The sequence below is a fragment of the Palaemon carinicauda genome, chromosome 21 (assembly GCF_036898095.1).
Source record: "Palaemon carinicauda isolate YSFRI2023 chromosome 21, ASM3689809v2, whole genome shotgun sequence".
Lineage (NCBI taxonomy): Eukaryota > Metazoa > Arthropoda > Malacostraca > Decapoda > Palaemonidae > Palaemon > Palaemon carinicauda.
Genome location: NC_090745.1, coordinates 21,842,370 through 21,866,682, shown reverse-complemented (window position 1 = coordinate 21,866,682; position 24,313 = coordinate 21,842,370). Strand labels below are relative to the sequence as shown.

General features: G+C 49.9%; 1 long non-coding RNA gene across 1 annotated transcript in view; it reads right to left on the bottom strand.

Moving 5' to 3' along the window:
• Positions 1-24,313, bottom strand: part of LOC137614643 (uncharacterized) — a 127,221-nt gene that overhangs the window by 23,136 nt on the left and 79,772 nt on the right. Inside the window, exon 2 of the long non-coding RNA XR_011039115.1 lies at positions 117-506. This is a non-coding gene — a long non-coding RNA (uncharacterized lncRNA). The remainder of the gene's footprint in view (positions 1-116; positions 507-24,313) is intronic.

Here is a 24,313-nt window from a genome sequence, read left to right as displayed (position 1 = left end):
ATTCATCTTCCCCAAATATTTTACACCCAGAATTATACATACTGTACATCACTATTATACAAACTGGAAAGACAAAAGAAAAGACAAGTCTACTCATCTGCCTTATGTCAATTTACCTGCTCTCAACGCTGGCATTTATAAGCATGAACCAAGAACACTTGCTGTTGTTGGATTAACCCTTTTTCTATGTATCTGCAGTATTAGGTCATGTCAGTCCAGGGACTCATTACCCCAATAGCAATAGAACAAGGTGGACCTACAGGAGGACCGCTTGGTATTCTGTTCCCCAGGATCTGTCTGGCCTAGACCACTTGCTTGCGGAACTCTGGACATTGTCCCCATCATGCTCATGACCTCCTGGTTTAGAAAATGTGGTCTATGTTCATTTCCATGGGATGCTGACCAGGGCCTATCTCAGTGTTTCCTTCAATCCCCTGATTAACATCTGCAACATTAAAGTTGTACCTTCCCGATGCTGGAAGTTGACTCATTTCTGGTCCAGGTTTCTGAAAGAATATAAACTTCAGTTAGTTGTGTAACTTTTAGCTTCAGAAATTCTGTGAGAGCAAACAAAATGCTCATAATTCTTAGACTATTATGGCAGGAGAAAGTAATTGTTATTCAATAATAAAAAAATGCAATAAAATATTTTAACATATCAAAATAAAAAAATTAAAATAAAACCAACTATGAATTTAAAAGAATTATGTAAGATTTTTCCTAATGCCAGGTATTTGGAAGCTTCAACAAAATATTCAATTTCTAAAAAAACAAAACATTAAATTAATTACCTTAGATATGGTACGGGAGTCATAATGCAGCTAACCAGTATAAAATTCTCATGATTTGAGCATATGCAAATATATTGCAAGATAATGTTAGCAATTCTATGATTAATTGTGCCATACCATGTTTTATTGCGACTGAAGTACAGCATAAGCAATTCCAGCATAAAACTGATTTTTATTTACAAGTAGATAATTATTGCTTGGTATTCCCAAATATCACAAATTTTAAGTAATATCACAAATTTTTAAGTAATTCGTATTTTTCCTAACATACTTACCTAGAACTACCTTCTTAGGAGTTACTGGTTAACTCTACCTAACCGACCAGCTTTTTGTATAGTTTACCCCCCTCTTCCCGTTTTCTACGGGGTCAACCTCTGGCAGTGTGGTACGTGCCCTGAGACGACCCCGGGGTCAGGCAGCGTGCTAGCTCAGGTCGAATCGCCAGTAAGTTTCGTTGGAATAGGTATTACTCAATCCTGCAGGTTCTCGGGGAAGGATGGGAGGGCCATAACCCGAAGGTATTCTAGGTAAGTATGTTAGGAAAAATACAAATTACATAAAAATTTGTGATTTGTTCCAACACGGTTACTTACCTAGAACTACCTTCTTAGGAGACTTACACTTTAGGAGGTGGGAGTGTCCTGCAGGGATCAGGATTCGACGGGGAGGCACGCGAGAGAGGGAACCTCTAAGGAGGTCTTGGTTCCAAGACCACTTGAAAACTGCACGAAAAGTAAGGGAAAACCATCCAAAAAACTCACTTAGTGTCTAAATGGCTTACCTTTTCAAAACCAATTCCCATACATGTCCTCTTGAAGGGTGTTCCTTTCAGTGATTAAGGTCTTCTCAACATCTTCCTGGCCCGTTCGATCCGGGGAAGGAAGGAAAAAGGGGGTGGGTAAGGTTAAGGAAGGAACTAGTGTTTCTTGGCATTAACACCCCCGGTTACCCTGGGGCTATGACCTTAGATCTCCTGAAGGGCCGACACGATTGGGCCAATAGAAAACTTGTCCAAGGATTTTCTCGTACAATCTTTTAGATAATGTTCCGTGAAGGTGGACTGTCTAGACCAGGTCCCAGCCTTCAGGATCTTACCCACAGCCATGTTCTTCTCGAAAGCCAGAGAGGTGCTCAGAGCCCTGATATCATGAGGTCTTGGTTTTCCAGGGAGAGGAGTCCCAGAAGCCTCGTAGGCCCTCTTTATCACTTGTCTCAGCCAGAAAGAGATAGAATTTTTCGAGACCGGTTTCTTCACCCGGCCTATTGAGATTAATAAATTTTTGATCTGGGGGCGGTATTTTGCAGTCCTCTCCAGGTATTTTCTTACAGTTCTCACGGGACATAAGAGTAGATCCTTCAGGTTGTCGGATCGAGGGATGGCTGGCACCGAAAAACCCTCAAACCGAGGATCCCAACACACTGGGTTCTGCGTTTTCGCCACAAAACTAGGGACGAACCTAAAGACAACTTCCCTCCACCCTTTGGAGTGTGAGACCTCGTAAGAGAGGCCGTGTAACTCGCTAACTCTCTTCGCCGAGGCCAGGGCTAAAAGAAAAGCTGTTTTAAGGGTGAGTTCTCTGTCTAGTACGTCCCTGAGAGGTTCGAAGGGCGGCTCTGACAGAACCTTGAGAACTCTTGCTAAGTCCCACTGTGGAACCCGTACCTCCTGGGGGGGACATGATTGCTCAAAACTGCGGATGAGCATCAAGATGTGCCTTGAGGCTCCCAAGTCAATGCCCCTAAGGAGGAAGACTTGACCTAGAGCTGCTCGAACTCCTTTGATGGCCGGGATGGACGAACCCACATCGTCTCTCAGGTACACCAGAAAGTCTGCAATGTCCTGGATCGACGCCCCTAAGGGCCTGATGTTTTTGGATGCACACCACTTCAGGAAGACTGCCCACTTCGCCTCGTAGACAACTGCCGAAGAACGCCGTAGATAACCAGACATCCTTGTCGCGGTTCTCGATGAGTATCCTTCTTTCTTCAGGAGCTTCTCGATAACCTCCACGCGTGAAGGCGGAGGGATCGAGGGTTTTCGTGCCACCTGTGAAAGTGAGGTTGTCGCAGGAGGTCTGGCCTGTCCGGAAGCGGCCAAGGAGGACGAAGAGCTAATTCCTTTAGGTCTGCGAACCAGTCTCTCTCCGGCCACCAGGGCGCTACTAAAGTCATCGACAGGTTGGACGACACTCTCACTCTGTTCAACACTTGCCTGATCAAACTGAAGGGAGGGAAGGCGTACACATCGAGACCGTCCCAGGGATGTTGGAAGGCATCCTCGAACGCTGCTGACGGGTCTGGGATTGGAGAACAGAACACGGGGAGTTGGGCATTCAGACGTGTGGCGAATAAGTCTATCACTGGGGAGCCCCACAGTAGGATGACTGCTCGAGCTACCTGCTGAGGCCGTCGGCCATCACGTTCCTCTTTCCTGGAATGAACCTTGCCGTCAGTTCTATCGCTTCTTCTGTGGCCCACTCCAACAGTTCCGTGGCTAGGGCGCAGAGGACCTTTGACTTCATGCCTCCCTGCTTCTTTACATACGCCACTACTGTGGCGTTGTCGCACATTAACGCCACAGTGTTCCCTCGCAGGAAGTGTATGAACTGTCGACACGCCCTCAGAACCGCTATCATCTCTAGTATGTTTATATGGAGAGACGCCTCCTCGCTAGACCACTGCCCTTTTGCTGATTTTCCTAGCAGGTGTGCTCCCCAGCCCTCCTTCGATGCGTCCGTGAACAACAGCATCTCCGGGGGGTCGGAGGCGAAGGGCATCCCCTTCTCTGTGTTTGACCTGATGTTCCACCAAAGAAGGGTCTCTCTCGTCTTCGGGAGGACTGGGACTATTTTGTGGGGCTCCTTGCCTTGGATCCACGCCTCCTTTAGATTCCACTGTACCGGGCGGAGCCTGAGTCTCCCTTGCGGTACTAATTTTTCCAGGGAAACCAGATGACCCAGTAACTTCTGCCAGTCCTTGGCCCTCCTGGGTTGTCCCGTCAGGAAGGGTTGAAGGATACGTTCTAGGTTGGCTAACCTCTCCTCTGAGGGGAAGGCCCTTACTAACTGGGTGTCCAGGACCATCCCCAAGTAAGTCATCCTGGTGCTGGGGACTAGCTGGGACTTCCCTAGGTTGACCGTGATCCCTAACACCTTGCAGAGGTCGAGCAACATAACGCCTTGCTCCTTCAGTTGTTCCCTTGAGGCAGAAAGCAGCAACCAGTCGTCCAGGTACCTGAGTAGTCGTATGCCTTTCTCGTGTGCCCACGCCGAGATCGCGGCGAACATTCTCGTGAACACTTGCGGGGCCGTCGAGAGGCCGAAGCACAGGGTTTTGAACTGCAGGACACTGGACTCCCACTTGATCCTGAGGAACTTCCTGCTGGAGGGGTGCACGGGGATTTGAAAATAGGCATCCTTGAGGTCGAGAGACATGAGGAAATCCCCCTCCCTCAAGGCTGCGATCACTGTCTTACGGGTATCCATCTTGAACTCCGTCTTTGAAGACGAACTTGTTGAGGACTGAGAGATCTATGACTGGCCTCCACCCTCCTGTCGATTTCTCCACAAGGAAGAGCCTGCTGAAGAAACCCGGGCCGGGGTTCTCCACTGTCTCCAAAGCTCCCTTCTCGATCATGGACACTACTTCCTCTTGTAGCGCCGCCCTCTTCAAGGGGTCCTTTGGAACCAGCCATTCAGCTCTCTGGGCTGGGATGAGAGGGGGAGGCTCTTCCAGGAACAGGAGTCTGTAGCCCTCCTTCAGGACCGTCACCGTCCAGGGATACGCACCGAGATCCCGCCATGCTTGCCAAAAATGTCTGAGGCATCCCCCTACTAGGGGCTCTTGCGGGAGTAGGGGGCCTCTCTTCCTACCTTCTCCTGGAGGAGCGGCCAGATCTACCTCTCCTAGCGTTACCGTAGGAGGGTCTGTAGGCTGACTGAGGGCCTGCCGTGGTCCTACGGGTGGGCTGCTGCGAGGCTTGAAGCCAAGGGGCTGAAGGAGGATCTCTTCAGGGCAGCAAGGGTGTGGCCTGTGAGAGGCGAGGGACGTCCGTTGGGGCTCTCCTAAACGTGGCCTTCCTCATAGGAGGGGGCCTAGGATCCGCTTCTCTCACTTTCCTCACCTTCTCCATAGTATTTTCTACCAAATTGATGGGGAAAATGTCATCCCCCCACACGGAGGAATTCCTCAGTCTCCTTGCTTCCCTGTCCGGCAACTTCCGCACTAGCTTGCTCAGTACTGTATCCCTTTTCCTCAGGACCCAGTTCGAAGCCACCGACAGAAACTAGGACGATAAAAACTTAAAAGCTTTGCCCCCAGAGCTAACAAGATCCCTCAGCATGGCCTGATTTTCTGGGAGGGAGAGGTCGTGTGATGCCTGAAACCCCAGCAAAGCGCATGACCACCAATCTAACCAGGAGGACACGTAGACCAGGTCCTGAGCCATGTCCTCCATCATAGATGCTTCCGACGGGGAAAAGCACACGGGGGCAGTGGATGCCCTGTCTTCCGAGGTTCCCTGGTTCAGCGCGGTCACCGCTGCTTCTACTGCACGGGGACCACCGCGATGCCCTTCGGGAACGTAAAAACGCTTCTGGGATTTCAGGCCCGGAAGAAGTTTGGAGGAACTCTGGCTTCTGGGGGCCTCAGCTAGTCCTGCCAAGTATCCATCAATCTGCTCCATCCCCAACTTCACGTCTTGAGCGAGAGGGAGAGACAAAGATGGCTTTTGTTGTACCAGACTGTCGATCATCCTGGACAGTCCGGAAAGTACGGCCTTTGCAGCCGAAGGCTTGGGCTCATCCAACCGGTGATGCCTTCGAATAAGGGCTAGAACCTTACGGTAGGAGGAGATGTCGTCCGTCGAGCACTCTCCTCCTTCCACCAGGTCTTCCGTCACCAGTTCCTCCGTACGGGGATACGCCGTGACGGTGGGAAAAGCAACGCCCGACGAGCCTGCCAGTGGTATGGGCTGGCCCGTGGGGACGAAGTCATCCGTCATGGGAGTACCAACGCCCGCCGAGCCTGCCAGTGGTATGGGCTGCCCCGTAGATACGAAGGCATCCGTCATGGGAGTACCTTGTTCCACGGGGGGCTCCGTGGATGGGGAATCCATACGGACCAACGGGGGCCCTTGGTGCTTAAGGAAGGCCTCCAATGTGCCCATGGTCAATGCTAAGCCTTCCTTCACACTCCTTATATCCTTCCTAAGGGAAGAAGGGGCGGAGGCTACCGTCGGGTTAAACACTACACGAGGGTCCCGGTTCGAGCCCTCATGCCGGGCGGCTAGTCCGAAGGAGGAGCTAGGAGGGTGACACAACGAAGGCGAGGCTCTAGGGAGCCACCCGGAAGCGGCCGCGGCTGTGGAAAACCTAAACAGCTCGCTCCGGGGCACTGTGACATTCACCCAGTCCTTTGAATTACTCCTCTTCGCTTTCTTCTTAGAGGACTTCGACCGTTTCCTACCGTGCCTCGAGCGGGAACGAGATTTTTTCTTCTTGCGGTATTTCTCCCTCTTCCTCTTGCTAAGGTTCCAGTCTTCGTCCTCTGAAGACGAAGAAGACGAAGAGTCCGATGACGACGACGACGACAAGGATGAGAACGGAGCTCTCCAACCGGCCGACACGTCCAAGACCGCGGGGGGAAAATCACGTCGTTTCTCAGGTGTGGGCGGTTGCAGAAACATGGGGGGTAGCGTAGCCGAGGGAGCCGGAGGAGACCGCGTGAGCCCTTTACAGAGCCATTGATCTACATCCTCTTCTCCTCTAACGGGAGACCTGAAGGGAGTCCTAGGTTTCACCCACGTGGCGGGGTCCGAAGACGACGAACTACCTTTCTCCGTGTCTTCCCCGGCGGTTGAAGCACCCGAAACACGCCACGAGGAAGGGGAAGTATCGGCACTCGGCCTACCCCACATTGGATCTTCCGAGGCGACGGGACCTGCGGGCACCAGGCCCTCGCCTCCTACCCACACTTCCGCACTACACTCAGGCCCCACACATGCCTGCCCCACACTGGAAACTTCCCCCACAGGAATATCAGACTCTTGGGGAAGGGCAATGGGCCTCTTTCCCGCAACGGACTTACCTCGTCCCCTACGCTGGGTAGGGGAAGAAGGACGGACGCTACGGTCTGCCGAGTAGTCTGGCGAACCTACAGGCGAAGAAAAGCTGGAATCCTTAGGCATCTTCTTAGCTGCCTTCTTCTTCTTCGTCCCGAAAAGCACCCACTGGATCTCAGACCAATTAGCACACTCCGGGCACGTAGAGGTAGGGGAACACGCTTTCCCCCTACACGTGGAGCACAAGGAGTGGGGATCAACCTCAGGCTTAGAGAGGAAAGCCGCGCAAGACTTCCCAGCCACAGGCCCAGGGCAACGACGAGGATGCTCCATAACACAAAGCTAACACACCAAGAGACACAAGGATGGAACGGGAAAGTGAAAATGAAACACGTGGGTAACACGCGGTAAGCACAAAGGATCGGGGGACACAAGGATCGCACAAGGTAAGAGAGAGCGCGGCGAGATGTTTATCGCGTCGCGACCAGAAACTTACTGGCGATTCGACCTGAGCTAGCACGCTGCCTGACCCCAGGGTCGCCTCAGGGCACGTACCACACTGCCAGAGGTTGACCCCGTAGAAAACGGGAAGAGGGGGGTAAATTGTACAAAAAGCTGGTCGGTTAGGTAGAGTTAACCAGTAACTCCTAAGAAGGTAGTTCTAGGTAAGTAACCGTGTTGGAACAATTGTATTTTTCCTAACATACTTACCTCGAACTACTTTCTTGTGAGTACCTGGAAATCTCCTCTCATCCGACCAGGATTTTGTGTAGTTTACCCTACTTCCGTTTTCTGTGAAGGCTAACCTCAAGCGGAAGGATACGTGCCCTGAGGCTAGTCCCGGATAAGGGAGCGTGCTAGCTTGGGTCTCGACCCTCAGTAAGTTCTTGGTTGTTTAATTACTTAAAGGGTCATGAAGACACTCGGGGACGGAAGGGCAGGCCATTACCCGAAAGTAGTTCGAGGTAAGTATGCTAGGAAAAATGTTATTTTCATTAGTAAAATAAATTTTTGAATATACTTACCCGATAATCATGTAGCTGTCAACTCTGTTGCCGACAGAAATCTACGGTCGGGATACGCCAGCGATCGCTATACAGGTGGGGGTGAACACCACAGCGCCATCTGTGGTCAGGTACTCAAGTACTTCTTGTCAACACCACCTCAATTTTTTCCTCGGTCCACTGGTTCTCTATGGGGAGGAAGGGTGGGTCAATTAAATCATGATTATCGGGTAAGTATATTCAAAAATTTATTTTACTAATGAAAATAACATTTTTCAATATTAATCTTACCCGATAATCATGTAGCTGATTCACACCCAGGGTGGTGGGTGGAGACCAGCATACATGTTAACAAAGAAGCTAAGTATCCCGTATTTTATTTTATTAGTTATTCAAAAATAACATAAAATAAATAAGTACCTGGTAAGGAAGACGACTTGAACCATTACTCTGCCTTTATTAAGTACGTCTTTCTTACTGAGCGTAGCGGTCCTCTTAGGATGCTGAACGACTCTTAGGTGCTGAAGTATAAAGGGCTGCAACCCATACTAAAGGACCTCATCACAACCTTTAACCTCGGCGCTTCTCAAGAAAGAATTGACCACCCGCCAAATCAACAAGGATGTGGAAGGCTTCTTAGCCGACCGTACAACCCATAAAAAGTATTCAAGAGAAAGGTTAAAAAGGTTATGGGATTATGGGAATGTAGTGGCTGAGCCCCCGCCTACTACTGCATTCGTTGCTACGAATGGTCCCAGGGTGTAGCAGTTCTCGTAAAGAGACTGGACATCTTTGAGATAGAATGATGCGAACACTGACTTGCTTCTCCAATAGGTTGCATCCATAACACTCTGCAGAGAACGGTTCTGTTTGAGGGCCACTGAAGTAGCCACAGCTCTCACTTCATGTGTCCTTACCTTCAGCAAAGCAAGGTCTTCTTCCTTCAGATGAGAATGTGCTTCCCTAATCAGGAGCCTGAATAGGTAAGAAACTGAGTTCTTAGACCTTGGAAGAGAAGGCTTCTTGATAGCACACCATAAGGCTTCTGATTGTCCTCGTAAAGGTTATGACCTTTTTAGATAGTACCTAAGAGCTCTAACTGGGCAAAGTACTCTCTCCAGTTCGTCCCCCACCAAGTTGGACAGGCTTGGGATCTCGAACGACTTAGGCCAAGGACGTGAAGGAAGCTCGTTTTAGCAAAAAACCGAGCTGCAAGGAACATGTAGCCGTTTCAGATGTGAAAACTATGTTCCTGCTGAAGGCGTGGATCTCACTTACTCTTTTAGCTGTTGTCAAGCACACGAGGAAAAGAGTTTTTAATGTGAGGTCCTTAAAAGAGGCTGATTGGAGAGGTTCAAATCTTGATGACATAAGGAACCTTAGGACCACGTCTAGATTCCAGCCTGGAGTGGACAACCGACGTTCCTTTGAGGTCTTAAAAAACCTAAGGAGGTCCTGTAGATCTTTGTTGGTGGAAAGATCCAAGCCTCTGTGGCGGAAAACCGCTGCCAACATACTTCTGTAACCCTTAATCGTAGGAGCTGAAAGGGATCTTACGTTCCTTAGATGTAACAGGAAGTCAGCAATCTGGGTTACAGTGGTACTGGATGAGGAAACTGCATTGGCCTTGTACCAGCTTCGGAAGACTTCCCCTTTAGACTGATAGACTCTGAGAGTGGATGTCCTCCTTGCTCTGGCAATCGCTCTGGCTGCCTCCTTCGAAAAGCCCCTAGCTCTTGAGAGTCTTTCGAAAGTCTGAAGGCAGTCAGACGAAGAGCGTGGAGGTTTGGATGTACCTTCTTTACGTGAGGTAGACGTAGAAGGTCCACTCCTAGAGGAAGAGTCCTGGGAATGTCGACCAGCCATTGCAGTACCTCTATGAACCATTCTCTCGCGGGCCAGAGCGGAGCCAACCAACGTCAGCCGTGTCCCTTTGCGAGAGGCGAACTTCTGAAGTACCCTGTTGACAATCTTGAACGGCGGGAATGCATACAGGTCGAGATGGGACCAATCCAGCAGAAAAGCATCCACGTGAACTGCTGCTGGGTCTGGAATCGGAGAACAATACAACGGGAGCCTCTAGGTTATCGAGGTAGCGAACAGATCTATGGTTGGCTGACCCCACAGGGCCCAAAGTCTGCTGCAAACATTCTTGTGAAGGGTCCACTCTGTGGGGATGACCTGACCCTTCCGGCTAAGGCGATCTGCCATGACATTCATATCGCCCTGAATGAACCTTGTTACCAGCGTGAGCTTTCGATCTTTTAACCAGATGAGGAGGTCCCTTGCGATCTAGAACAACTTCCACGAATGAGTCCCTCCCTGCTTGGAGAAGTAAGCCAAGGCTGTGGTGTTGTCAGAGTCCACCTCCACCACCTTGTTAAGCTGGAGGGACTTGAAGTTTATCAAGGCCAGATGAACCGCCAACAGCTCCTTGCAATAGATGTGAAGTGTCCTTAGCTCCTGATTCCATGTTCCCGAGCATTCCTGTCCGTCCAAAGTCGCACCCCAGCCCGTGTCTGATGCGTCAGAGAAGAGACGGCGGTCGGGTTTCTGAACAGCCAAAGATAGACTTCCTTGAGAAGAAAGCTGTTCTTTCACCACGTGAGAGTAGACCTCCTCTCTTCGGAAACAGGAACTGAGATCGTCTCTAGCGTCATGTCCTTTATCCAGTGAGCCGCTAGATGATACTGAAGGGGGGGAGGTGGGGTCTCCCTAACTCGATGAACAGGGCCAGCGATGAAAGTGTCCCTGTTAGACTCATCCACTACCTGACTGAGCATCGGTTCCTTCTCAGCATGCTCTGGATGCAATCTAGGGCTTAGTATATCTTTGGGGCCGACGGAAAAGCCCGAAAAGCTCGACTCTGAAGATCCATACCCAGGTAGACAATGGTCTGGGATGGGACGAGCTGGGACTCCTCAAAATTGACCAGGAGGCCCAGTTCCTTGGTCAGATCCATAGTCCATCTGAGAATCTCCAGACAGCGACGACTTGTGGGAGCTCTTAAAAGCTAGTCGTCTGACGGAGCCGGACACAAGATCATGGTACTGCTGCACAGTCTGTGAACTGTCAACCATGGGGAAGCGAGGAAGTACAGTGACAACCCGAAGCTGTCTAGACTGTCTGGGTCGTACAGACAACTCCTTATCGGGTTGCTGAGGTTGCCGCACTGCGTCACAACAAGTCACTTCTGCTGGTTGTTGAACGTCTTCCCAGTGACACACTGACTCCGTAAACAAAAAATCCTCTAACAAGGACTAAGCTTGGACTGCATGTCTTGCAACACAGCTCAAGGTCTATGGGAGCAGGTGTGGTAACAGACGGGGTTAGCGACTGAAGTGGAACCATTACCCTCCCTGGAAGCATGCTATGCTTAAATAAAAGTCCATAGGAGGCTAAGCAGCTAAAGGCTCCTCTCCAAATGACAGAGTCCTCAAGGGAAAATCAGAAGGAGGGAGAATAGCACTTTCTCATCTACAGGAACCATATCCGAGAAAAGCTAAGTTCTCTCAGTGAGGGTTTCACTGGTGCAAAAGCAGCAGACTAGAAGGCAACGTTATGAAACTGCTTGACAGTCTAGTGAGTTGGCAACAACCAAAGATGTGTGACTGAGAAGCATGCGGTAAGGTATGCAGAGCATGCTGTATGCAGAGCATGCTGTATGTAGAGCATGCTGTAAGGTAAGCAGAGCATGTTGCATGGCGTGCGGCTTATGCTGCATGGGATGAGGCTCATGCTGCATGGGATGAGGCTCATGCTGCATGGTATGAGACTCATGCTGCGTTGAGGAGGATGCCGCATAGTATGAGGCTCCTGCCTCATGGGTTGAGGCGGTTGCCGCATAGCATGAGGCTCCTGCCTCATGGTTTGAGGAGGATGCCGCATAGCATGAGGCTCCTCATAAGCATGAGGCTGCCTCATGGGTAGAGGAGGATGTCGCATAGCATGAGGCTCCTGCCTCATGGGTTGAGGAGGATGCCGCATAGCATGAGGCTCCTGCCTCATGGTTTGAGGAGGATGCCGCATAGCATGAGGCTCCTGTGAGGTTCCTGCCTCAAGAGTTGCGTCTGCCTCAAGGGTTGAGGAGATAGCTGCGCAGAGAGAGGCTCATGCTGTGAAGAATGCGGTTGCTGCATGCGTTGAGGCGGCTGCCTCATAGCATGAGGTTCCTCAAGAGTTGAGGCTCTTGCCTCAAGAGTTGAGGTTCTTGCCTCAAGAGTGGAGGTGGCTGCCGCAAGAGTTGAGGTTGCTGCCTCAAGGATGGTGGAGGTTGCCGCAACGCAAGAGGTTGCTGCATAGCGCTGGTATCTGGCAACTCCCAATGCGGCAGCTCACGCGTGGAGGTAGGTTGAGGAACCTCAACATCATACGTCTGGCAGGGTGGACTGCGCAGAGGTGGAGTTGAGGTTGCTGCCTCGAGGATGGTGGAGGTTGTCGCACCGCAAGAGGTTGCTGCCTCGAGGATGGAGGAGGTAGTCGCAACGCATGAGGCTCCTACCTCAAGGGTAGAGGAGGTTGCTGCAAAGCATAAGGCTCCTGCCTCAAGTGTTGAGGAGGTTGCCGCGTGGCAAGAGGCTCCTGCCTCAAGGAAAGTGGAGGTTGCTGCACAGAGCTGGTATCTGGCAACTCCCAATGCGGCAGCTCACGCATGGAGGTAGCTTGAGGAACCTCAACATCATACGTCTGGCAGGCTGGACTGCGTAGAGGTGGAGGAGCGCTCGCAGGAGGAGGTGTGTTAACCTTCTCTGCCTGAAACTCCTGCATCAACACCGCAAGCTGAGACTGCATTGTCAGCAGCATAGACCACTAGAGTTTAAGAAAGACAACAACAAACGGAGCTACTGTCCGTTGAAACTGAGGGTCTAAAACAGCTGGTGCGGCAACAGACGGAGTTACTGTCTGTTGCGATACCACCTTGCCTCTCTGGGAGGTGTGCAGTTGTCGTACTGCAGCAAGTCCGAACTGACCCAGTGCTAATGGCACCACCTAGGAGTTGGACTTGCGCGGAAGGGACCGACTTGCACTTAAAAGCTGCAAGATTTGGTCCATGGTTTCTGCGAGAAACCTCTTCCGCAGACGAGGAATAAATGGGCTCTCTCGTCTTTGTGTGGGTGGGGTGATCACGTCGGCTACGTGAGTTGGTTACACCCGAAACCACGGAGGGAAACGTCTGTTCGTCGATCAAGGCCTGCTGAACCCATAAGTTCTTCGACATTACTTCTCCCCTGGGCTTGGGAGCTTGTAAGAGGTCCCAGACTAGGCGAACAACTGGCACGAACAGACGAACCCTCGAACGCAACACTGTAACACTTTGCGCTTATCACTTTATCACTTTTGATTTTCTGTTTGCACTTATTTCACTGAACTCGAAACTTTAAGTGGTTTATACCTGAAACACGCAATTCTATCCTTCATTAAAAGTTAGTAATTGCGAAAACAGTATTACAATGTAACAGAAAAACATAATGAAAGATAAATAATTCAGTGGCTGGAAAAGAGACTAAACACTAGATCAAATAAACTACGTTTAAAATCTCTCACCGCATAAAGCCTGAGAACAAGAATAAAACTCTAGAAACGTTTACCTTCTTCCCCTAAAGAGACTAGGGAGAAGAGCAAAAACGATAACAACGTTACCCGCTTGAACGAAACGTTTATCCTCCTCTCTCTCCCTCCGTCTCTATCTCTCTCTCTCTCTCTCTTGACTTAGCACCTGAGAGAAGAGCCCAATTATATATATCGTTAAAACATATTATTGTTAAAGGAAAAAAACTGAAAGGTTTCCCAAATAAAAAGTTCCTTTATTAGAATTAAAACCATTTAAGCTAAGAAAGAATGAACAAAACGCTAGAATCGGTTTACTCTTACTGCAACGTGACACCGTGATAGACTCTCTCTCTATCGTAACGATAGAGCGCAAGTTGAACGTTCTGAACGTCAACAACTGCAGAGACAAAACAAAACGTTAGTTCAACTTTGAAAACAGTACAAGACTATCAAAGAAATTCTTTCAAAAACATTAAAATAGCATAATATGTTAACAGGTAAAAACGGAATGACGGGCTCAAGTTAATTAACTTCGGTTCCAAGAAAAGACCGCCTACTATTAGGAAAGGTCGAATATAAACAAATATAAAAATTAATTTTAATAAGTTTATAATAAAAGGAAGTTAATCAAAGAGGCCTATAAAAGGCGGAGAGATATAAAATAAATCTATAACTTTGTTAAGCAAAATTAAGAGAGTCTATACTCTCTTCGACACCAACACTTCCGTCTAAGGGAAGGGTCGGCCATTTAAAAGTGAAAGAGAGTTCATACTCTCTTCGTACCAAAATTAAATCAAAAATTAAATCAAATTAATTCCAAAAACTTGCTAAGCTAATGATATAGCTTCCTGAATAGCGAAGGCTAAACTCTAGAGCAAATACATCACCAAATCGTGAGCAATAACTCCAGAATCAACAGCGTATCCATGTAGGTCTAGCCGGAGGCACGACAGAGGAAAAATTGAGGTGGTGTTGACAAGAAGTACTGGAGTACCTGACCACAGATGGCGCTGTGGTGTTCACCCCCACCTGTATAGCGATCGCTGGCGTATCCCGACCGTAGATTTCTGTCGGCAACAGAGTTGACAGCTACATGATTATCGGGTAAGATTAATATTGAAAAATACAAATTAATTAAAATTTGTGATTTGTTCCAACACGGAAACTTACCTCGAACTACTTTCTTAGGAGACTTACACTTTAGGAGGTGAGAGTGTCCTTCTTGGCCCCTAGATCTAGCAAAGCAGGATGCAAAGGAACCTAGATAGGGGGCTAGCTTCAGAGATGGTCAGAAAACGAAACGTAGGAGAAAACTACACAAAGAGCTCATGTTAGTGTCTAAGTAACTCACCTGTGCAAGAATTCCTCGGAGAAGTGTCCTTTGATGATGTTGTGACCTGAGGTCTTGTGCAGGCTCTACCTGAGTCTATCTGCAAGGGAAAGAGGGGGAAGGAAGAACAAGGGGGTTTTTAAGGAAACGAACCTGTGTCTCTTGGTCTTACTACCCACGATTGTACCTGGGGCTACACCGTTAAATCGCTTGGAGCGCGGAGATGACTGTTCCTATAGAGAACCCGTCTAGGGACTTTCTTGAGCATTCCTTCAGGTAGTGCGTTGTGAAGGTAGACTGGTTAGACCAGGTGCCTGCTCTTAGGATCTACGCCACTGCCATGTTCCTTTCGAAAGCTAGGGAGGTACTTAGACCCCTAATGTCATGGGGCCTGGGTTTTCCCAGCAGGGGAACGCCCACACTGCTATAGGCCCTGATAATCACCTGTCTTAGCCAGAAGGAGATAGTGTTCTTTGAAACCGGCTTTTTCACTGTACCTGTGGAGCCAAAAAGGCTCTTGATACCAGGACGGAGATTAGAAGTCCTCTCCAGGTATTTCCTTATGGCTCTGACAGGACACAACCTCAAGTCCTCCGGATTGCCCGAACGAGGAATTGCTGGTATTGAGAAACCCTCAAACTTGGGATCCCAAACTGCTGGATTCTGGGTCTTCGCCACAAAAGTCGGGACGAACTTGATGGAAATCTCACGCCAACCCTTCGCGTGTGAGACCTCGTAAGACAGCCCGTGAATCTCACCCACTCTCTTAGCTGATGCCAGTGCCAACAGGAAGACAGTCTTGAGGGTGAGGTCCCTGTCCACTATGTCCTTCAGGGGTTCGAACGGTTGTTCACTTAACATCTTCAGGACCCTCGCCACATCCCACTGCGGCACCCTGACGGCTTGAGGGGGACATGCTTGTTCGAAGCTCTTGATGAGCATTGAGATATGTCTCGAGGAACCCAGATCGATGCCCTTCAGTAGGAAGACTTGTCCTAAAGCTGCACGGACTTCTTTGATGGCCGGGATAGACATACCGACTACATCCCTGAGATGTACCAGGAAGTCCGCAATGTCCGGAATAGAGGCCCTCAACGGCTTGATGTTTCTGGAGGAGCAGCACTTCGTAAAGGTGGTCCACTTAGCCTGGTACACCGCTACCGATGAACGCCTCAGATATCCCGACATCCTTTCGGCCGTTCTAGCTGAATAGCCTTCCTTCCTCAGGAGACGCTCGATAACTTCCACGCGTGAAGGCAGAGGGATCGAGGATTGTCGTGGAACCTTTGGAAGTGGGGTTGCCGCAGCAGGTCTGGTCTGTCTGGAAGAGGCCACGGGGGAAGACACGCTAGTTCCTTTAGGTCGGCGAACCACTCTCTCTCCGGCCACCAGGGTGCTACCAAAGTCATCTTTAGGTTGTGGGCCATCCTCACCCTGTTGAGCACCTGTCTGAGCAACGCGAAAGGGGGAAAAGCGTATACAGTACGTCCAGATTGTCCCACCGGTGTTAAAAGGCATCCTCCAACGCTGCTTTTGGGTCTGGGACAGGAGAACAGAATACGGGGAGTTGTGCGTTCAGTCTTGTTGCGAAGAGATCCAACACTGGCGAACCCCATTTCTGGATGATGAGTTTGGCTACCTCTGAGTGCAGGGTCCACTCGGTTCCCTCCGCTTGACCCATCCTGCTGAACCCGTCGGCTAGGACGTTTCTTTTCCCTGGAATGAACCTCGCTGCGATCGTGATCTGCTCTGTCGTGGCCCAATCCAGAAGTTCTAACGTGAGATCGCACAGCTCCCTCGACTTCAGTCCTCCCTGCTTCATTATGTATGCTACTACTGTGGTGTTGTCGCTCATCAACGCCACGGTGTTTCCCCATAGAAGGTTGATGAACTGTAGGCACGCCTTTCGAACCGCCCTCATCTCCAGGATGTTTATGTGTTGTGCCTTTTCTTTCTCCGTCCAACTGCCTCTTGCTGACCTTCCGAGGAGATGGGCACCCCTTGAGGGTGTTTGTCCGGTCTTGCCACCACACTAGGACTTCTTCCGTTTCCGGGAGAACTGGAACCACCTTGTGGGGGGAATCCGTCTGGTTCCAGAGTCCCTTCAGGTTCCATTGGACGCTCCTGAGCTTGAGTCTCCCCAGGGGGAACCAGTTTTTCCAATGACACAAGGTGACCTATTAGTTTCTGCCAGTCCTTTGCTCTCCTGGGTTGTCCCACCAAGAAGGGACGGAGGATTTTGTCTAAGTTGGTCAGCCTCTTTTCCGACGGAAAGGCTCTCACTAGACGGGAATCCAGGACCATCCCTAGATAAGCCATCCTGGTGGAGGGTGACAGATGAGACTTCTCCAGGTTGATGGTGATGCCTAGAATCTTGCAGAACTGCAGAAGCTTCGCGCCTTGATCCCTCAAAACTTCCTCTGAGGATGAAAGGAGCAACCAGTCGTCTAGGTAACGAATCAGGCGGATGCCCCGTTCGTGAGCCCACACTGAGACTGTCGCGAAGATCCTCGTGAAGACCTGAGGCGCTGTGGATAGTCCGAAGCAGAGGGACCTGAACTGCAAGGTCTGGGCACCCCACTTCACCCGAAGGTACTTCCTGCTGGAGGGGTGGACTGGGATTTGAAAATAAGCGTCCTTGACGTCTGTGGACATCATGAAGTCCCCTTCCCTCAAGGACTCTAGGACTGACTTCGGGGTGTCCATCTTGAAGTCGGTTTTGCACAGAAACTTGTTGAGAGCCGAAAGGTCTATGACCGGTCTCCAACCTCCTGTTGCTTTCTCCATCAGGAAGAGACGACTGTAGAAGCCCGGGCCCGGGTCCCGTACTGTTTCCATTGCTCCCTTCGCCAGCATCGTGGAAACTTCCTCTTGTAAGGCTGTTCTCTTCAAGGGGTCTTTGGGAGCCAACCACTCCGCCCTAATAGCCGGGATCAGGGGAGGAGGTTCTGCCAGAAACGGTAGCCTGTACCCCTCCTTCAACACTGTTACTGTCCACGGGTCTGCTCCGTGGTTTTTCCATGCTTGCCAAAAAAGTCTGAGGCATCCCCCCACCTGAGGCTTGGGCAGGCGTAGGGGGCCTCTCTCCCTATCTTCTTCTGGAGGAACGACCTGTACGCCCCCTCCTGGAGGCCGAGAAGGAAGTTCTAAAGGAGGCTGGGGATGACGATGCTCCCCTACGGGAGGGCTGAGACGGCTGTGACCAAGGAGCAGCTGGGGAGTCTCTCCTGTGCTGGCTAGACGAGGCTCGAGGAGTAGCAGGATCATCGGACGCGGGCCTCCTGTGGATGGGCCTTCTCGGTGCTTGAGGTCTAGGAACACTCACCTCCTTCCTCTTCAAGACCTTCTCCATGATCTCTTCTGCCTCCTTCAGGGGAAAGGGGACGTCTTCCCATAGGGGCAGGCTTCTCAGGGCCCTCGCTTCCCTGTCCGGTATCCTCCTCAACAGCTTGCTCAGGACAGTGACTCTCCTCCTGAGTACCCAGTTGGCTGATTGGGCTAGGGACTGGAACAGACAAGAACTTTAATGCCCTACCTCCCGAGATGATTAGCTCCTTCAGGAGGATTGAACACTTACGAGAGTGGAGGCCCACCAATCTAGCCAAGAGGCGACGTTCGCAAGGCCTTTTGCCATCTCCTCCATCATAGTCGCCTCTGATTGGGAGAAGCAGATTGGGGCTAATGAGGCCCTGTCTTCCGGGGCCCCTTGGCCTAAAACTTCGAGGGAGGGTTCCAACTTGCAGGCCCCTGGACGTTGACCCTCCGGAAAGTAGAATTTACTCTGGGACCTCAGTCCCTGGAGCAACTTCGAGGAGCTCTGATACTTGGGGGCCTCTGCATTACCAGACACAATCTTGTTGACGTGAGCTCTACCGAGCCTTACGTCTCTGGCCACTGGAAGAGCCAACGGACCCTTTCGCTGGGCGGGGGCCTCCATTAGTCTATTGAGGCTAGAGTGCCAGGGATCCTCGTCGGAGGGTTCAGGCTCCTCAATGCGATGGTGTCGTCTAATGAGGCCTATCACCCTCCTGTAAGCAGAGTCCTCCACTGGGGCGCCCTCCACGTCGTCGTCGATGTCCTCCGTCTGGCGGCCTATTTCTCTAGAGGGAATCCCACAGGCGGATGCCTCCACGTAAGGCTCTGGACGCAGGACAGGCATTGCCGTGGCGGCGAGGGGCTCCGTCCTCTGTCTGTCCTTAGTTATGGAGGACGCGGCTTCCGTGGGCTTGCCCGACGGAGGAAGCCATCTCTCCTTCTCCAGGGTCCGTGGTACCACTTTTGAGGGCACGACGAGGCTGCCCGTCCGAGGGGGCGACTCCCTCCGCTGGGCGGATTGAGTCGGAACCCTCGCGGTCTTACACCTGTCGGAGGAGGACCGTGAGGCCGGGTCCCTCCGTGGTTCTAGCTTGTGGCTGGAGGAGAACCTTCCTGGGGACTTGTCTCTGGGTCGCCATCCTGAAGTGCTCGGGACCGAAGTAAGTTCCACGAGCTTACTGCGGGGGATGACCACCCATTCTTCCTCTGGTGATCTGCTCCTCCTGAATTTTCTCCTAGGAGACCTGGAGCGCCTCCTCCCATGTCGAGACCTGGAACGTGACCGAGAACGGGAGTGCCTCCTCCGGGATCTGTCACGCTTCCGTCGGGAATTCCTCCGGTTTTTTCCTTCCGAGGAATAGGGGGTTGTAGCAACCGATGAATCGGAGGACTCTTCATAACCTGTCCGAGGGGCCGGGCCCGGAGAGTGGTCGTCTGAACGGCTTGTTGTCCTACGGAGAGCGCAGGCTGCAGGAACACTTCCGGAACTGACGACGGCGGTGCTGGGGGAGAGCGTGGAAGGTCTACGTTGGGGAACCAGGATCCGAGGCCTTCCTCCAACCTCAACAGGGACCTACAGGGCGTCCTAGGAGGGACCCATTTAAGGGGATCCGCCGCCGGTGAGTCTTCCTTCTCTGGGGCGCCTTCAGCTGCGGAGGTACCTGAAAAACCTGCCCATGAAGCGGGCGAAGAGACAGGGACAGTTTTACTCCACATGGGCTCATCCGAAGAGACGTGACCCACGTGCACCAGGGCATCGTCTCTAGGACCCCCACTAAACTCACCTTCAGGCCCCCCACTTGGCTGGAAAGATGCTGCTACCACACTATCATGGATAAAAGACTCTTGGGGAAGAACCTCTGGCTTCTTCCCCGCAACGGACTTACCTCGTCCCCTACTCTGGGCAGAGGAAAATGGAAGGGAAACCCTACTCGACGGTCCTTCTGGAGACGTAAAGGGCGAAGAGGTGTTAGCCTTCTTGGACGAACGCTTGGCAGACTTCTTTTTCTTGGTACTGAATCGTACCTACTGGACCTCACTCCAAGAAACGCACTTCGGACACGTGTCCGACGGAGAACACACTCTACCCCTGCATGACGAGCACAAGGAATGAGGGTCTACCTCCGGCTTAGAAAGAAACGCACCACACGACTTCCCGGCTTTAGGCCCAGGACAACGGCGGGGATGCTCCATCACGCACTATCGCAACACCGCAAGACACAGGAACGCAGCGGGAAAGGGTAATAAGGACAAGGATAACACGTGATAACACAAGGGAAGGATAAGGTAACCACACGGGGACACAAGGGAAAGCACAGGGATACCATGTGGGAACCAAATGGGACACAATGGAGTCGGGGACACAAAGGGTCGCACTGAGATAAGGAGAGCGTCGAGATATCACGACGCGACCAGAGAACTTACTGAGGGTCGAGACCCAAGCTAGCACGCTCCCTGACCCGGGACTAGCCTCAGGGCACGTATCCTTCCGCCTGAGGTTAGCCTTCACAGAAAACGGAAGTAGGGTAAACTACACAAAACTCTGGTCGGATGAGAGGAGATTTCCAGGTACTCCTAAGAAAGTAGTTCGAGGTAAGTTTCCGTGTTAGAACAAATTGTAATTATATTTGTGCAAGAAACTGAGATTCTTTTGGAAGATAATATTCCACAAAGGGTAATCAGGCTAGCCCACCAAAGACTACCTGAACCCAGAGGTACAGCATATCTAATATCATGAAGGGACTGTCATGTAAGGAAAATATTTCATACTGAATAAGGTATGTGTATTTGATTAAGTATTGTATAAGTTTTATTCGTTAGTTAAACGATAGAGAGACATTGAAATAAAGAGAGAGAGAGAGACGAGAAAAAAAAAGTTGAAGCGAGGTGGTACCTTACAACCGGGAGGTATAAGATTATCTTCGATGAAGGAGAAATTACCAAGAAGAGTATCAATGAATAGATACAGCGACGAAGAAGCGATCCCTAAATCGCCCAAATAGAATTCAGGATTTCGCATCCAGAACGCTGAAGTGGTAGCAGAAGTCTACGGTTGCAGCCTCCAATCTTCAAGAATTTATATTGTTCCAATTATTCCACGTAGAAGAATACTGTAAAGCTAATGTACATCAAGTTCAAGAAGTAAAGTTAAGGAACTATACGGCATTTTACCATCACCCACTTTCCTGAGGGTCTTATTATAAATAATTAATTGCACTGATATAAATGAATGAGTTACTGATTTAATTAAAATAATATTAAAGTGGTGCTTAATGAAAGAAATAGAAAAAGCCCCAACGACGCATCACAAATGGTGGCAGCTTAAATGGATAAAATGCCGTGTGATATTTTTCAGTGCATATATTAATGACTAAATTCTTCCAGATACCAGTTGTAAACCTTTGCAGAATAAACATCAAGAAGCCAAGATAAATAGCGAGGACGTGAGACGAAACAAGAATTTAAACGCAAGAAATCATTACCGAAGCGAAGAAGATGAAAACAAAAGAACAATAAAGAAGAAATGTGAGTAAAAGAATCTCTCTTAAATACGTCTCTCAGTTTAAAAGTGAAAAACTTGTCTATCGTTTAAGAATAGGATTTTTGTTATTTCGCTAGGGTTTCTTGAATAATGCATGAATTACTTTGTATTTTTTCTGGTGTAAAATGTTATTTTTATTAGTAAAATAAATTTTTGAATATACTTACCCGATAATCATGTAGCTGTCAACTCCGTTGCCCGACAGAATTCTATGGAGGGATACGCCAGCTATCACAATACTAGAAGGGGGTGTACTTACCAGCGCCACCTGTGGCCAGGTACTATAGTACTTCTTGTTGACACCTCCTCAATTTTTCCTCGGTCCACTGGTTCTCTATGGGGAGGAAGGGAGGGTCGATTAAATCATGATTATCGGGTAAGTATATTCAAAAATTTATTTTACTAATAAAAATAACATTTTTCAATATTAAACTTACCCGATAATCATGTAGCTGATTCACACCCAGGGGGGTGGGTGAAAACCAGTGTACAAGATTAAAGGATAGCTAAGTATCCCATATTTCATATAACAGTTATCTCAAATAACAATGAAATAATAAGTACCTGGTAAGGAAGTCGAATTGAACCGTTACTCTGCCTCTTTTTTAAGTTCATCTTCCTTACTGAGCGCAGCGTTCCTCTTGGAGGCTGAATCAACTCAAAGGTGCTAAAGTATATAGGGTTGCAACCCCTACTAAAGGACCTCTACACAACCTCTAACCCAGGCGCTTCTCAAGAATGAATCGACCACCCGCCAAATCAAAAGGATGCGGAAGGCTTCTTAGCCTACCGTAACAACCATAAAAACAACAATAAAAGCATTCAAGAGAAAGGTTAAAAAAGGTTATGGGATTAAGGGAATGTAGTGGCTGAGCCCTCACCTACTACTGCACTCGCTGCTACGAATGGTCCCAGGGTGTAGCAGTTCTCGTAAAGAGACTGGACATCTTTAAGATAAAATGATGCAAACACTGACTTGCTCCTCCAATAGGTTGCATCCATTATGCTCTGCAGAGAACGGTTTTTATTAAAGGCCATCGAAGTAGCTACGGCTCTTACTTCGTGGGTCCTTACCTTCAGCAATGCAAGGTCTTCCTCCTTTAAGTGAGAATGGGCTTCTCTAATCAGAAGCCTTATATAATACGAAACCCCGTTCTTGGACATGGGCCTCGACGGTTTCTTGATGGCACACCATAAGGCTTCTGACTGTCCTCGAATAGGTTTAGACCTCTTAAGATAATACTTGAGAGCTCTGACAGGGCAAAGAACTCTCTCTAGTTCGTTACCTACCATGTTGGAGAGGCTAGGTATTTCAAACGATCTAGGCCAAGGACGTGAAGGAAGTTCGTTCTTTGCTAGGAATCCAAGCTGAAAAGAACATGTTGCAGATTCGGTCGTGAAACCAATGTTCTTGCTGAAGGCATGAACCTCACTGACTCTCTTAGCTGTTGCAAGGCAGACGAGAAAAAGAGTCTTGAGGGTAAGGTCCTTGAAGGAAGCTGACTGGAGAGGTTCGAACCTAGGTGACATAAGGAACCTTAAGACTACGTCTAGGTTCCAGCCTGGAGTGGATAGACGACGCTCTTTAGACGTCTCAAAAGACTTAAGGATGTCTTGAAGGTCCTTGTTGGAAGAAAGGTCCAAACCTCTGTGGCGGAGAACTGAAGCCAACATACTCCTATACCCTTTAATCGTAGGGGCTGAAAGGGATCTCTCATTCCTAAGATGTAAAAGGAAGTCAGCTATTTGGGTCACAGAGGTATTGGTAGAGGATATAGAATTGGCTCTACACCAGCTCCGGAAGACTTCCCACTTAGATTGGTAGACTCTACGAGTGGAAACCCTTCTTGCTCTGGCAATCGCACTGGCTGCCTCCTTCGAAAAGCCTCTAGCTCTAGCGAATCTTTCGACAGTCTGAAGGCAGTCAGCCGAAGAGCGTGGAGGTTTGGGTGCAACCTGTCTACGTGAGGTTGACGTAGAAGGTCCACTCTTAGAGGTAGAGTCCTGGGGATGTCGACTAGCCATTGAAGTACCTCTGTGAACCATTCTCTTGCAGGCCAAAGGGGAGCAACCAGCGTCAGCCGTGTCCCTTCGTGCGAGATGAATTTCTGCAGAACTTTGTTTATTATCTTGAACGGTGGGAATGCGTAAAGGTCGAGATGGGACCAGTTCAGTAGAAAAGCATCCACATGAACTGCTGCAGGGTCTGGAACTGGGGAACAGTACAGCGGAAGTCTCTTGGTTATGGAGGTGGCAAACAGATCTATGGTAGGTTGACCCCACAAGGTCCAAAGTCTGTTGCACACACTCTTGTGGAGGGTCCATTCCGTGGGAATGACCTGATTCCTTCTGCTTAGGCGATCTGCTGAGACGTTCATATTGCCCTGAATGAACCTCGTGACCAAAGTGAGGTTTAGACCTCTTGACCAAATGAGGAGGTCCCTTGCGATCTCGTATAGGCTCCTCGAATGGGTCCCTCCTTGCTTGGAGATGTAAGCCAAGGCTGTGGTGTTGTCTGAGTTCACCTCCACCACTTTGCCTAGCAGGAGGGACTTGAAGTTCAGCAGGGCTAAATGAACTGCTAGTAGCTCCTTGCAGTTGATGTGGAGCATTCCCTGTTCCTCGTTCCACGTTCCCGAGCATTCCCGTCCGTTCAAGGTCGCACCCCAGCCCGAGTCCGATGCATCTGAGAAGAGATGAAGATTGGGGGTCTGAATAGCC